The sequence below is a fragment of the Ursus maritimus genome, unplaced genomic scaffold (assembly GCF_017311325.1).
Source record: "Ursus maritimus isolate PB19 unplaced genomic scaffold, ASM1731132v1 scaffold_10, whole genome shotgun sequence".
Classification (NCBI taxonomy): domain Eukaryota; kingdom Metazoa; phylum Chordata; class Mammalia; order Carnivora; family Ursidae; genus Ursus; species Ursus maritimus.
The window spans coordinates 36,027,431-36,041,820 of NW_024423344.1; the positions used below are offsets into that span (position 1 = coordinate 36,027,431).

At 44.3% G+C, this 14,390-nt stretch overlaps 1 pseudogene; it reads right to left on the reverse strand.

Annotated features, from left to right (window-relative positions):
• Nucleotides 1-10,740: 10,740 nt before the first annotated feature.
• LOC103677535 lies at nt 10,741-11,219 on the reverse strand (annotated as a pseudogene).
• Nucleotides 11,220-14,390: the final 3,171 nt, after the last annotated feature.

The window sequence follows — 14,390 nt, forward strand, 5'->3', positions numbered from 1 at the left end:
AATTTGCATTTTAACGAGGTGCCCAGGTGATTCGGATGCAGGGAAGGTCAGAGAGGCGCTGTGGTAGTTGCCCCCAAGACACGGCAGTGGGGATGGGGGTGCCGGACAGGCGTCGGGGCCTCAAGGCCTGAGAGGACACCATGGGGCACATTTCAGATATGGGTGGGATAGTGGGGGCGGGAGAAGCCCAGGGAGCTGTTTTCACGGGGGGAAGGTGGCGGGGGGAGGTGGCGGGGGAGGTGGCGGGAGGGGAGAGGGAGGTGGGTTAGGTGAAATACCTGCTCTTTGGATGCCTAGCTGAGAAAGGGTGACACAAAGTGGGAAAGAGAGGCACTCCCTCCTCTCCTGGGGCCGGCAAGGTGAAGCGTGGATGCGAAGTGGTCAGGGACTGCGTGCGACAGTCCTCTGCAAAGACGGGCCGGCTGCTCCGGCTCCGGGAGCGCGCGCCTTCTCAGAGTGGGCGTTGGCGCCCTCAAGCGGATCTGCGGGCGCGGCGCGCGCGAGCCGGCCCCGGCGGAGCACGTGCCAGTGGCGGGGGGGCAGGCGCAGAGGGAAACACCCGGTGGGCGGGGCTTTCCAAGGGCCCAGGGCCAGACAGGTGCTGGGGAGGGTGGGAGTCCGTGAGGATGTGGGTCATGCAGATGACTGCAGGAACAGCCCTAAGCTGGGGAGAGGGAAGGAAACTTAGTTTACAGAGATGCATTCATTAATTTCTTTGGATCTGAGATTTTGAGGATGTATTCTGTCTTAAGCAGTGGGTGAGTAAACAGTGGTGAATGCGTGTGGCTACTCTTCGACAAATATAAGCTACGTAAACGCGTGACTCCTGAGTTCGAACGCTTGACTTGGGCCACATCAACGCTCTTCTCTACTGTGAGCACATTATAGACCAGAAATAGTTATTGCCTATTGTACACCTAGAGCAGTGGTTCTTAAATCTGCCAAACCGTTATTTTGAAGAATAGGCAAATTTTTATGCATGCCCAGCCTGCACTGACCCTTGATACATCTCACACGTGTGTGTACTAGCCTGTCAGAGAGTATGTGGAGTTGCTATTGTTCTTAATAAAATACAGAGTCACTGAAAGTTTTAGTAAGTTCACTTTATGTCATTCTGCATTTTCTCCTGTAAGGTGTACCAAATATAGGTAATTCTAGATGGGAACACGTGTGAAGTGATTTTTTTAAAGATCATCTTTCGTAGTTTATCATTGGCTTTCTTGTAGCTTACTTTTTTTAAAGATTTTATTTATTTATTTATTTTGAGAGAGAGAGAGACAGAGATAGTGACAGAGATAGCAAGAGAGAGCAGGAGCAGGGCCTCTATCCCAGGACCCTGGCATCATGGCCTGAGTTGAAGGCTTAGCAGACTGAGTGCCCCTGTAGTTTACTTTTCACCTGCCAAGTAAAAATGGCAAAGATCAGACTCAAGGACAAGAATCTGGGGCACAAAATTTTGATCCCTGCCCCTAACACTGTGTATTTTTTAACCATCTCGGCCAAACTTTAATTTCTTACACTCACATATATTCAAAGCAGATTATGTGCATATAGTTATGTATTTATTTTTTAAGGGAATCTTATGCTTAAAAAGTTGAAAATCCAGGGTGCCTGGGTGGCGCAGTTGTTAAGCGTCTGCCTTCAGCTCAGGGCGTGATCCTGGCGTTCTGGGATCGAGCCCCACATCAGGCTTCTCTGCTAGGAGCCTGCTTCTTCCTCTCCCACTCCCCCTGCTTGTGTTCCCTCTCTCGCTGGCTGTCTCTGTTAAAGAAATAAAATCTTCAAAAAAAAAAAAAAGTTGAAAATCCTACGCTGTGGACTCTGCCTTTATAATAACATTTAGCAAATGAGGACATTAGGAAATTAGAATTTTGCCCAGATGCTTAAAAAATACACAGTGTTGAAAGCGGTTATCACAGTTTTGTGCTCCAGACACTCCTGTCCCCAGGCTCAGTCCTCTCTGCCGCTCTCACTCGGCAGACGAAAAGTAAACTAGAAGAAAGCAAACTATTTTAACTATGAAAGGTGACCTGAAGAAAAATCATTTCAAGACCAAGTTGGTTGCAGCACAATTCATTAGCTTCCTCTAGGATGAAAGTGGGTGTCTGGGTGACACTCCAAGGTTACTAATGCTCGTCAGCCCCACAACTTGCAGACTGTACATGATGGGGAATCTTTGGGGTTTGGCATCAAAGGAGAAAGGATGTAAAAATGGCCCTGATGGATGTTCTGAGGTTGTTTGATCTAAATCCAGAGAAAATAGCAGCTATCACAGCTGATGGAGTACCCGCTATGACTGAGAAGATGAATAGTACGGAGAAAAAAAATTAAAGTCAGAAAAGCTTGTGCCAGACATTTTATCATATCTTTTTATTTTATTTTTCACAAACCAAGCTTGACAACTTGGAAATCCCTTTGTGCAGTTTATAAAATAATGAATTCTAAATGAAGGCCTGGATTCACCAACAGACCAAGCAATTTCGTAAACAATTTCTGTTCCCCAATATGGCTCCCTGTCATCGCATTTTCAAGTCAGATCACTTCCACGAGGTGGAACAGTAATACGTATGATGCATATCTTTGAAGCCGTAGCTATCAGACATGGTAGGATGCCAGTGACTCGATGTCCCAATGACAAGAAAGGTATCCTGTGTTATATTTCTGCTTCAGATTTACACTCAGGGAAGAGTCAACTGAAAGACAAAAGTGCTACAGGATAATTTGTATTCTCGTATCATTTCTCCTGTGTTCAGTGGTGTTTATTCTCTGATTTCATTACCATGGCTGTTTCTTACTTTCAAGCTCCCTTTAAATGCAAACGAACATGAATGCGCCCACACACGCTTACACACACACACACACACACACACACACACACCTCTTCAAAGTTGCAATTAATCGTATGCTTTACAAGGGTTTCCTCCTGTTAATGCCTGTCCTTCCATCAGTTTCCAAGCTCCTGGAGCACAAGTGCTGAGTCTATTATGCCCTTTGTGTTCTCCCCACACAGTGAGTGTTCAATAAATACTATTGACTGACTGACACATCTCCCTCTTTTTCTCTTTGTCTCTGACACCTCTGCTTTCTTTCAGAAATAGTATTTTTTAAGTGGCAATATTTTCCCACTCCGGACTTATAAAAAGCTCTTCTCGGCCTCTAACTTTTTCTTTATGTAAGATTTTTTGGCACTAGACAAACTACAGGTGGAAAGAAACCGATCATCTACAACCCGTTGACAATGAATCTGTCTTTAATTGGAGTGTGACAAGTATCTCACGGAATGGAAGCTTTTTCCCCAAGAACAATGCCCGTGTCAACATCTCTGCTGCCGTGGCCATTAAAAAACCACCACACCCCCTGCCTGTCCTACCCACTCCAACTACTCCTGAATTCAAGGCAGGTATTCATGGACAGCCCCAGCTTTATTTTTCTTTTGCTATACAATGGGTCAGAGCCTCTGTCTATGTTCAGGGTCTCTGTTGTTCTCACACAGAACTTAAATAGCAGTTTGTTCTCCTTTTGAAACAGACGCCTAAACCACAATTATTTTTTTAACCTCACCTTAGGAAAAGTCTTGGTAGTTCAGTGATATCCAGAAATATGGACTTTTCCGGAGACATGAAAGTGTACCCTCCATCAACCTGAGCATTGTTTGGTCTCACAGAGGCAAGGTAATAATGTGCCTTTATTACTGTTTGCTTTCTCTATTACAGCCATTATGGATTGTACAGTGGCGGTGGGTGATTGTTACAGGGAGATTGCTCTCATGTCACATCCTCCCATTTGTGGCAGCCTCCTGGAGAAGGTGCCGGGGAGAAAAATCTCAACCCCACGTGGCCACCCTTCTTCACACCCTCTCTCTCCGCTCACATCAATTAGAGTACAAAGCCACCTTCTCTTTAGTACCGTTTCAATAGCCTGTTTCTTTTCTTCTAATATGAGTTGAAAGCCTCTTAGAAAACAAGAATGTTCAGGAAAGGGAAGGCTGTAAATAGAAGTCATCCAGATTTGCATAAGACACCACTGTTTATGGTCATTTCTTACTTCGTTCACCTGCTGACAGGGCCTGCCTTGTTGCTGTTGACACAGGCACCAACTAAGTGTCTTAGTTTGAGTTTCCCCAGAAGAAGACCCTGGACAAGGATTCTAACAAAAATTGTGTGTTTAGGAGGTGATCTCAGGAAACCAGTGGAAATGATGCTATCCAACTTCAGAAGACTGGAACTTTCCGTAGTTATGGGGAAAGTGAGGGAACAGGTGTTCACGGTGGGGTGGCTCCATGTCCCGCATGGTGCCAGGTCTTTATTCCCATGCTTGGAAGCAGAATAACTCGTGGGAAGATGTAGTTCAAAGAAAGGCAGTATGGGCACAAGGGGCCTTGGCCCCAGCCTACCACCCAGGTCTCAGCGCCTGCTGGAGAGGAGGCCCGTGGGGATCAGCCCCACCAGGCCCCAGCTCCAGCAGGAGCAGCCGCTCAGGGTGGGGCTTCTCCGGGGGAGCCAGGGCAGACTCGGCCGAAGGGAGTCGTGAGAGAGTCTCAACATTTCTCCTCTCACCTTCGCATCAAGGAAGAAGTGGCAGTGCCATGTCTTGGATAGAATTGCACAGTTTCTTCTGTGGAGATTCTTGGATTTAGGCCTTGTGCCTGGTGCCATCAGTGTAGACCCTCTTACACGGTCTTTCTGATGAATCTCTAGAAGGAAACCATGATTTACCAAAGGAAGCAGACCCAGAATAGTATTCTTTTTTTTTTCCTTTTTAAAGATTTTATTTCTTTATTTGACAGACAGAGAGAGACAGCAAGAGAGGGAACACAAGCAGGGGGAATGGGAAGGGGAGAAGCAGACTCCCCGCCTGACGCGGGACCCAATCCCAGCACCCTGGGATCATGACCTGAGCCGAAGGCAGACGCTTAATGACTGAGCTACCCAGCTGCCCCCAGAACAGTATTCTTAGCATACGGCAGAGGGCCTCATGCTTGGGATTATAAACTCTGCGTTGACTCATCTTCTACCTCTTGTGTTATATTCCTATTCCCCACGTTAACCTACCTACTTTCCCTTTTCGAAGTATCTGACGAAAGAAGTGGAAACCATTCCTCTTTCCAAGGCAATGCCTACAACACTGAAGGGAAATCCAGCCATCATAACACTTTGCTATTTCTGTCGGGGAACATAGGCTGGGCCAGGTAATTATTCAGGTAATTTTTTCCTCCCAGGAGGGCAGGCAGTTATTTTGACAGCTTATGTCACTGTTACAGATAAAGTTTACATTGTCAATTAATGGAAATCCACCAGGTAATAGTCAAGAGTTCTCGGGGGATCATCTGGGAGCCATTTCCAAATGTCCTTTATGGAAGCATATGGTCATATCCTCCACTTCATCACCGGGTCAATCAGCAGTTGCTCTTTAATACGGTATGTTCTTCACGCACTAGTGCCGTTTCCAAGCTCCATCACATTTGTTTTTTCCCCCACGGTGCTTGAAAGTTGCTTAGGCCGCTGATTATTGCCTTGCCACGGGCGCTGATCGCTCTTCTGGATAGTTGGCATTCCGATGTCATCTTTAATTTGCGATATTAATATTGAACCCCATCACCGTTCAGTGGTTTTAGTGAAGTATTTACATATAGACTAGCAAAGTGTTTGAGCAGTGCATTGAAAACTGTCCGTTCCTAATTGGAACCGTAAAGTTTACCGCAGCATCTGCATGACATGGATATGATTTCTGGTTATAAAGCAGCCTTGGAGGTTTGCTTCCCAAAAACAAATGGGATATGTTTTCGCAGCCCTGCATTGCCCCACCCAGTCAGACCGTTAGTGATTGGGGGGTGACAGGGCTCCAAGAACTGTTTTTTTACAACCTCACACACTTGTAAGAAAGATTAACTATCTCAAAGATTTTTTACTGGGAATCACATTTAAAATTAATGAACTAATTAGTTAAGAAATGTATGACTTTATTATGGAGAGGGAAACCTGGCACCATAATGACAGTATGAAATGCATGAAATGTCCTTTTAGTTTATGACATTAGAGGAAGGTGGACTTGTTAAGGAACTTTGGACCGCTATTATTAATTATCTGATTTAAAGATCACCTCACCCTGTGAGAAGGATGGATATCCATCGGGATTTGAGAGATTCAAACGGAAGAAAGAAAGAAAGAAAGAAAGAAAGAAAGAAAGAAAGAAAGAAAGAAAGAAAGAAAGAAAAAGAGAGAAGAAAAGGGAACATCTTCCTAGTTGTGCTGTTGGATGACCTTGTGCCCTGGTATGTTTAAATTGCTTACTTCCTATAACTCTATAAACTTCTGTGTTTTCATTTGCCGGATTAGATTGAAGTGTCAACTATATTTGATGAATGGCATTGGTAATATATGTTCATGTTCGTCTTTGCTCTTTCTGCTTTTATTTATATAGAGTCAGTATAATTTATTTCTCCTGAAAAAGCTTTCAGCAAAAAAGATTTTTTAAAGTACAAATACTTTTTAACAGGGCTCTGGGGTTCGTGATGATCAAATCACTCATCTTTCCTTCTTCTGTCTAGCTTTTTTTTTTTTTTTTTTTTTGGCCTTTTTTTTTTTTTTTTGGCCTGCTTACTTTTCTTTTAAATCTAGCAACTGAAAAAGAACATAGGAAGGCAATCTCAGTGGTCATACCTAAGCACTTAAGCGGTTGTATAGAACATTACTAGGCAGACCAGCCTTTAGCTTGGTCTAGGTGTATATTAGCGTAATGATATCAAGAATTGTGCAATTATCTGAATGATTTAATTGAAAAATACCAGTCTGCAGCCTTCCCTATTGAAGCACTTTATTGTCTCCCATAGCAGGCTGAGCACAAGATTGCGGATGCATTGCCATTCTCGCCGACTACCAGGAGTCTGGTCTTTCTTTTGGAGGTGTTGAGAAGGAATCCTGGGTCATCCTGAGGTTAAAACAGAGTATGCTGTTAATTGTATCATCAGCTACTCACGCTGGACTTTTATTTAGATCAAAATGTTACATTTAAGCTAATAGGCATGCTTATCTCTATCAAAGCTCTCTGGGGGTTAATAGAAAAAAAGGGTGGTGGGGAGAGCAAGGAAATGGAGGGAAATCACCAAATAGCCTAGTCAGAATCTTCAAAACTACCTACCACAATAGCAGCTGGGAAACTGGAGGGACATAAAAACTGGGGACAATATAATAAACACACAGCTGGATTTGGGGGGGTCACTGGTTGCCCCTCTCCCTACTATCCTCCCTCCTTTACTACCTTCCTTTTTAAAAAAGATTCTATCCTTATCCTGTACTGCATCTTTCCCTCATTTCTCTTTTCATTCTTTTGGCCATCCAGGAACTTCTCCTGCTAATTGAAATCCAGGGTCTTTTTATTGTTTACTGAAAAGCTGTTGAAACAAATGATCGATGTGATAAAATGCCCAAGTTAAACGAGTTCAAGCACAGAAATACTGACATGCATATAACTGTATTTCTGCTTCGCATATCCATCTGTCTCTGATCCACAGTCGTGGTGATCCCCACGACCCACTAGCCTGGGGTCAGCACAACCTGTGTTCTGAGCCCCATGGGCTCAGACCCCGACTTTTCTGGGACCCTGTCAAGGAAGAAGGGATAATGTGCATGCTTTTGGAAGACTCTGGACACATTTGTTCTGACACCAGAGAGTCAAATAAGCTGAACTTTAAAAAATAAAGAGAACATATGAGCAAATCACAGTCCTGCTTGACTGAACGCCAGTTATAAGCTCATGGATTTAAAAAAATAGAAATAGCCAGATTTTACTTCTCGTGTACATATGGATAAAGTAGGATCAATAGATTTTAATTTTTATAGTATTGACAACACAGATGACTTTGAAAATGAAATCAACATTAGGCGGAACAGAAGAATGTGTTCATGTTTGCTTCTTTTTAGTGCAAAGATTTCCAAATGGTGTGATTAATATGCTAAATAAGTTGGATCAAACTCTACTTTTGTTTATTCTTGTATAACACTCTTTGCAGTCAGTTACAATTCCTGTTCATTTGGAAAAAGAATATGTTAATATGTGGGATAACATAAAAGGAAAGTTAATTTTAAATAACTAGGTATTTATAGCCACACGATCATCTGAGCGGACTTAAAAATTATACATATGTGAAAATGTTTAGGGGTTTGGCTCTGGAGTGAACGTGATCATATTATGAACCTTAGATGTCTAACAGACAATTTAAATTTAACACAATCTCAACTGGACTCTTCACGGTTTACATCCCTGTAACTGCTGCCACCATAGTTTCTCCCATTCCACCCATTCGGTCAGTTGTTCAGATGAAAAACTTCAGTCTTCCTTACCCCTCTGACTCTCTCACAGCTCCTGTCCAATCTTGTTGCAAAGCCTATTCCTTCTACCCTCAAATTAGGCCTCCAGTCTGACCACGCCTCCCCATGTCCACCACGATCACTCCCCCTCTCCCCTGAATTCCCCTGAATTAATAGTTGTCTAACTCCTCCCCCTGCTTCCATGCTTGCTCCTACAGGGTCTTTTCTCAACAGAACAGCCAGAGTGATTCTTTACAAATATAAGTCAGAGCATCGTTCTCTTCTGCTCAAAATCTTCCAGTGGCTTCCTTGCCACTTGGAGTGAAAGACAAATCTTTCCCATGTCCTGTATGATATGCTTCCATTTCTGGTTTGACTTTCCCTCCTATTATGCTCCCCTTCACTCGGTCCATTTGAGTCGCCTTGTTGTTTCTGTTGCTCCCTCTGCCTGAAAGTTCTTCTTCCAGATATTCTCACGGATGACTCCATTATCTCCTTTATTTTTTTTTTAAAGATTTTATTTATTTATTTGACAGAGAGAGATAGCCAGAGAGAGACGGAACACAAGCAGGGGGAGTAGGAGAGGAAGAAGCAGGCTCTCAGCGGGAGAGCCTGATGCAGGGCTCGATCCTGTAATGCCGAGATCACGCCCTGAGCCAAAGGCAGACGCTTAAGGACTGAGCCAGCCAGGCTCCCCTCCATAATCTCCCTTAGATCTTTGCTCAAAGGGCAAATATCCATAAAGTCTTCTTACTCACCTTACTTACAGTTGCATACCATACGTGCTGTCTCTCCCTATCTTTCTCACCCACGTATTTTTCTTCATAACACACACACACACGCATACATGCATACATACACACAAAGTGTTAGATTTATGTTAGTCATTCCATGATAGATAGTAATACTATATGTACATATAAATACTAACATAATATATATTCCCTGCTTTTGCGCACGCGTGCACACATATACACACATTTTGTGAATTCTCTGTCTTTCTTTACCAGAATGTCAGCTCTGTGAGGGCAGCGATTTTTGGATATCCTGCTCACTGCTGAAACCCTGTGCCAGGAACAATACCTGGCACATAGTAGAAGCTCAAGAAATTATTGTCAATTGAATGACTACACGGATGGATAAACTAATCAGTGACATGACTTAGCTGATTTATTTCTTGAAGTATATCATAGGTGAGAGCATACCGAGCCACTGTTTATTAGGCTAAATGCTGTGAAATTGCTTATAATTTGCTTTCATCTGCACAAATGGCTCTGGTTAATAGTATGTGTACACTTCCCTTCCATTTCTTGTGCCTTGCCTTTTTCTGTCTTCTCACGGCTGGTATCTTCTCTGGTTTGTGTTCCTCACACTTACCCCTTGATTCTCAATGCCACCATCCCAGTGAAGAATTGGCTTGGCCAGCAGATTTCATGGCACTCTCACTCAGTGCTTTATCCATAGCTCATCTGAGACCTTTCCCACATCAGCCACACATCAGGCCAGCAGTAGAGATGCTGTGGGAATCAGATGCCATATGGAGATGAGTACCCTTACCTCTCCCATTCACCTCTCTTGCATATTTCTGGAGACTCATGATCAGTGTCCAAATCGGCCGACACGCATAGCCAGCTGACAAGCATGGTGCTAACGTTTTCTTCTACATGCCTTCGCCATCTCAGGCAGAACAGGTGCTCAAGCAACTGTGGCGTAGTCACTTCAAGTGGAATGATCATGAACAAGATAGGCCAACGGAAGAAGTTAAAGCTGCTGTTAGAACCCGTCTAAAAACAGGGCCTTGCTTTGGCCTCGTGGGAAATTAGAGAAAGGTTTGGCCTGAGTGGGGGTGGGGCTGGATTACTGAGCGGTGGGGATTACATGGGAGCATCATTGGTCTGCGTGACCCAGTTCAGAGAAGGACAATTGCTGGTCAGTCTTAGGTAGTTGGGTGAGCCAGTGAGGCCTGGACCTGCTCTTGTCTCATCTAGCTCACAAGGATGGGGGCGGGGATATAAATAGAGGAGGTAAAAGGGTCAGCAGGTTGGCCTTCCTTCCCTTCTTGGCCCCTAAGAGGGATGCCAGTCCCTGGGCCAAACCAAGGGCCCAATTCAGGAATGGGTCATAAATTGTGTGTTCGGGTATTCCCAGCTTGCGCCCGCTGCACCACACCCTCATAAACCAGGGGCTTTGCGAATTTTGTTTCCCCACATATGACAAATATCCAGAAGTCTTTTCTTTCTTTCTTCTTCCTTTTTTTTTCCTTTTAAACTGCTTTATTAACATCATAACTTATAATGAGTGTCCTGCCATGCAGTAGGGTGAAACCTTGGGCTGACAGAATCTTACAGATTGGGTCACAATACAACATTCAATTAAAAGCTGGTCATAGGAGACCCACAGGAGACACGTAACACCAAAAGGTTTACAACAAAGGTACATCAAGCCCATGTAAGTTTAGGAAGCAGGTGTGTCTTCCTATTAACTTCAGGGCAAACATCAGGATTCAAGGCATAAGGCAAACCTCATGATGGTCATGGTGAGGAGGGTCAGGGCTAACTGCCCGCAGACAGTGACTGACTTGCTTTTCCCTCAGCTGTCTCACCTCCTCCCCAGTCCTTTCCATATTCTCTTCCCATCCTTGCCTGCAGTGCCAGGCCTCTGAATCATGTCCCAGCTACACTGCAGGATGGGCTGCCTAACACCGAACTGCCCGGGATTTACTCTAGGCACACGATAGTCACCAGCTTCCGAAGGGAGGGCCAAGGGCTCTCCTTTATTAGCAACTTGCTCCTTTTCATCTTTTTTTTCATTTTCCTGGTTGGCATGGTCCATGCTGAGATTTTTTGCTGCTTGTCCCTCTTTGGACACCATTGTTCCTGGGCCTATCCTTGTAGTCTCCTCCTCCTCCCGATTCTCGATTCTCAACTCAAGTGCGTCGCAGTGACACTTAGACCACACACACCAGCTCCCCCTGTGCCTCCTACTCTCTGGGGCCGCCCCCAGCCTGCCCGCCTCTGGGACCGCCGGAAGCAGGTACTGAGAAGGAAGGGAGCGAGCAATGGCCAGGTGACAAATATCCAAGTCTTAATACATTTCTGTCCCTATACTGCACCTGCATAGACTGGACCTAGTCCTCACACCTCCTCCATTACTACCTTGAAACAGTAGGTAACGTAGAAATCTGGAACAAGGTTAGGAAGGGAAGCACTCTGCTAATGATGCAGATAATTTTTTTCTCATAGATCACTGGAAATACACTGAGACAAATTTGTATGCAAAGGATCTTTTTGTTTTGTTCTGGTACAAGACTCATAAGGAGTTGCAAAAGAGTTTCCGTGTAACCCCCACCCAGCTTTCACCAACAATCGCTTCTTACGTAACTATCGTATGTTGTTAAAATCATGAAATCGACACAGATATACTGCTATGAACAGACAGGGATGTTATTTTCTAATGACAAAGGAAGAGCTTCTTAGATTACATTTGTTTTCACCTAGGATAAAACAAAGTGACTCACAGCAGCCTCTTTAATGCATTTTCCTCTCCTGTTGAAGAACTACAATTATTAATAGTTGGATGGTTGGAAGGTGAGGTAGTAAATGTGCTTAAATCCGATCATGCCATCCCATTTTGCCTGTCCTCGGGTGTTCACGTTTGATTGGTTCCTGGGTCTTTGCTGATGTCTGAGATGCATAATTTTCAACTCAGTGCTCGATATCAAACCAGCGATTCTCAACGCTCCGACACGAGTGGGAGGAGCTCCAGCAACAGCCTTTCATGGGCTGATCGTTAGTGAGGAGACAGGCTGTGCCCTGGGTAATAGAACCTCTATCTCTCTGAAGCAGTCCCTGCTATTTCAGTACATCGTACAGCTTCGTCGTTTCCTTTCTCCTGGCCACACATCTAGGGCTTTACTATTGTGGTGTAGACAACCCACAAATTTGATTTTCCAAGTGGATTGGCTATGGATAAGAGTAGGCAATGAAATTGTGCCTTCAGAATGGGTTAGGCTTAGCGGACATATGTGCTCCTGTCTTCTTTATGCATGTATGGTATTTACATTTAAAAGTTTCACATATATTCCAGCCCTAGGAGTCCAAAATCCTTCTGGACCAGCCAATTTGAACAACTCTTACAGGACTTGATAAAGGTTAATCAAAGATTCAAGGGGGCTTCCTTATAGAATTGGCGGCAGACTTCCCTCCCGGAAGTTCCACCAACGTGTTTGCCTTAAATGTAGCCATAAACCAATGCAGCTCTTTTCGATCTACCTGGGGGACTTGTCCAAAAGCAAGACAATTATTTCACCAGATGCTGTGACATTGTGGGTCCCACTTCACTGTGGTTTGTCAGATTTATGTTATGTGGACTGAATCTTTGGTCACCTTTCTAAGTCTACATCTAACTGTTGATGTAATTGAAAAAATTCATGACACTTAAAGAATGGTAAGGCAGATGTTATTCTGGGGGGACTATCACAATAGGTGTGGGGACCCCTGCAGTGGGGTCTTGCAGTGGAGAAGAGGGATTGGCTCAACCCTGATTACAACCAGGAAAAGTGAGAATTTAGAGTCAAGGAGCAGGGTGGGGATCAGTAGATGGAAAATTACTAAGAGGAAACATCAGCGGTAAGGGGATTCTGGCAAAACCGACCTACCAGGATCCTTGCTGAAGGCAGGCCAGGGAAACAGTGCGAAATGAAATTGGCTGTTGGGGGTGACAAGATACAGAGGATGAGGATTCTGGCTAAACTAACTTAGCAGGATTCTTGCTGAAATTGGACAATGCAGAGATGAACACAGAGGTTCAAAAGTTGAGGCTTAGTTAAAAAGAAGAGCTTAGGGGAGGAGCCTGATTAGAGTTTGGGCCAAGGGCAGAATCTTTGCCGATGTTTGAGGGGTAAAAAGATGCTTATTATTACTAATCAGACAGGTGAGCTTTGTTGGTAAGCTACTCAAACTTTTCTTAATCTGATACATTTTTTTGGTAAAAATGGAAGGGACAAGATCCTGAAGTTGTTTCTTGGCAACTGTAAGGACGAGGGCCAACTGACTTCACCCTCTGACTGCTTCCTTTGAAACCCTGAAGTAAGTACAGATTGCAGGCATTTCCCCCAGAATCTTACCTTCAGAGACGAAGATATTTAGTAGGAACCAAGGTTTCATAATGATGTTATTGCTAGGAGACAGCCTCATGCATCGGGCCCTGGGAATCATCTCTCTTATCAGTCTGAGAAGAACCAGTTTTTGCAAGCATGGGTAACCTGGGAGAATTGGAGATTAATGTATCAGTTATTTCAACCAGAGCAAAACACAAACTATGTGTGTCTTTTTTTTTTTTTAAGAATAATTTATTTATTTGAGAGAGAGACAGCATGTGCAGGGGGTTGGGGCAGAGGGAGAGGGAGAGAGAGAGAGAGAGATCCCAAGCAGACTCCATGCTCGGCACAAAGCCTGATGTGGGGCTCGATCCCATGACTCTGAGATCATGACCTGAGCCAAAACCAAAAGTTGGACACATAACCGATGGCATCACCCAGGTGTTGCACCCTGTGTGTCTTCAGCAGCCTAATGAGGAATATGTATGCGAAAGAGTATGGAAGTGCCACAGACGATTGAAGGAGAACCTGACAGTCATGTGAAAGATTTAGGATTCTAGATGGCCATCTTTGGGAAAAGATGTAGAAAAGAAAAAAAAGAAGTGTCGCTTTTCCTAGGGTTAATCCCAGTCCTGGATCTGTGACAATGACTAATGCTTCATTTGGTTTTGCTTTTAATTTTAGCTCCCCCCACCTGCCCCTGCCTGCCCCACTCTCAGAAGATAATCTCGCCTCCCAATTAATCAAGAAAATTGAGGCCATTTAGTATGACCTTTCTTAAATCCTGACCCCCTATTTATAAACTCTTTGCATTCACCCCTGCACTCTGCTCCTTCCCCCTTGTCTCAGAGGCTCAGGTGTTCCCTTCTTTTTAAAGCCAAACCCACCACCTGTCTCTTGAGCCAGTTACTCTCTGCCTCTTTCAGAACCTTGTTCCATCTTTCCATGCCCCTCCCAGGATTCCAAATCTATGCAGAAATTTCTAT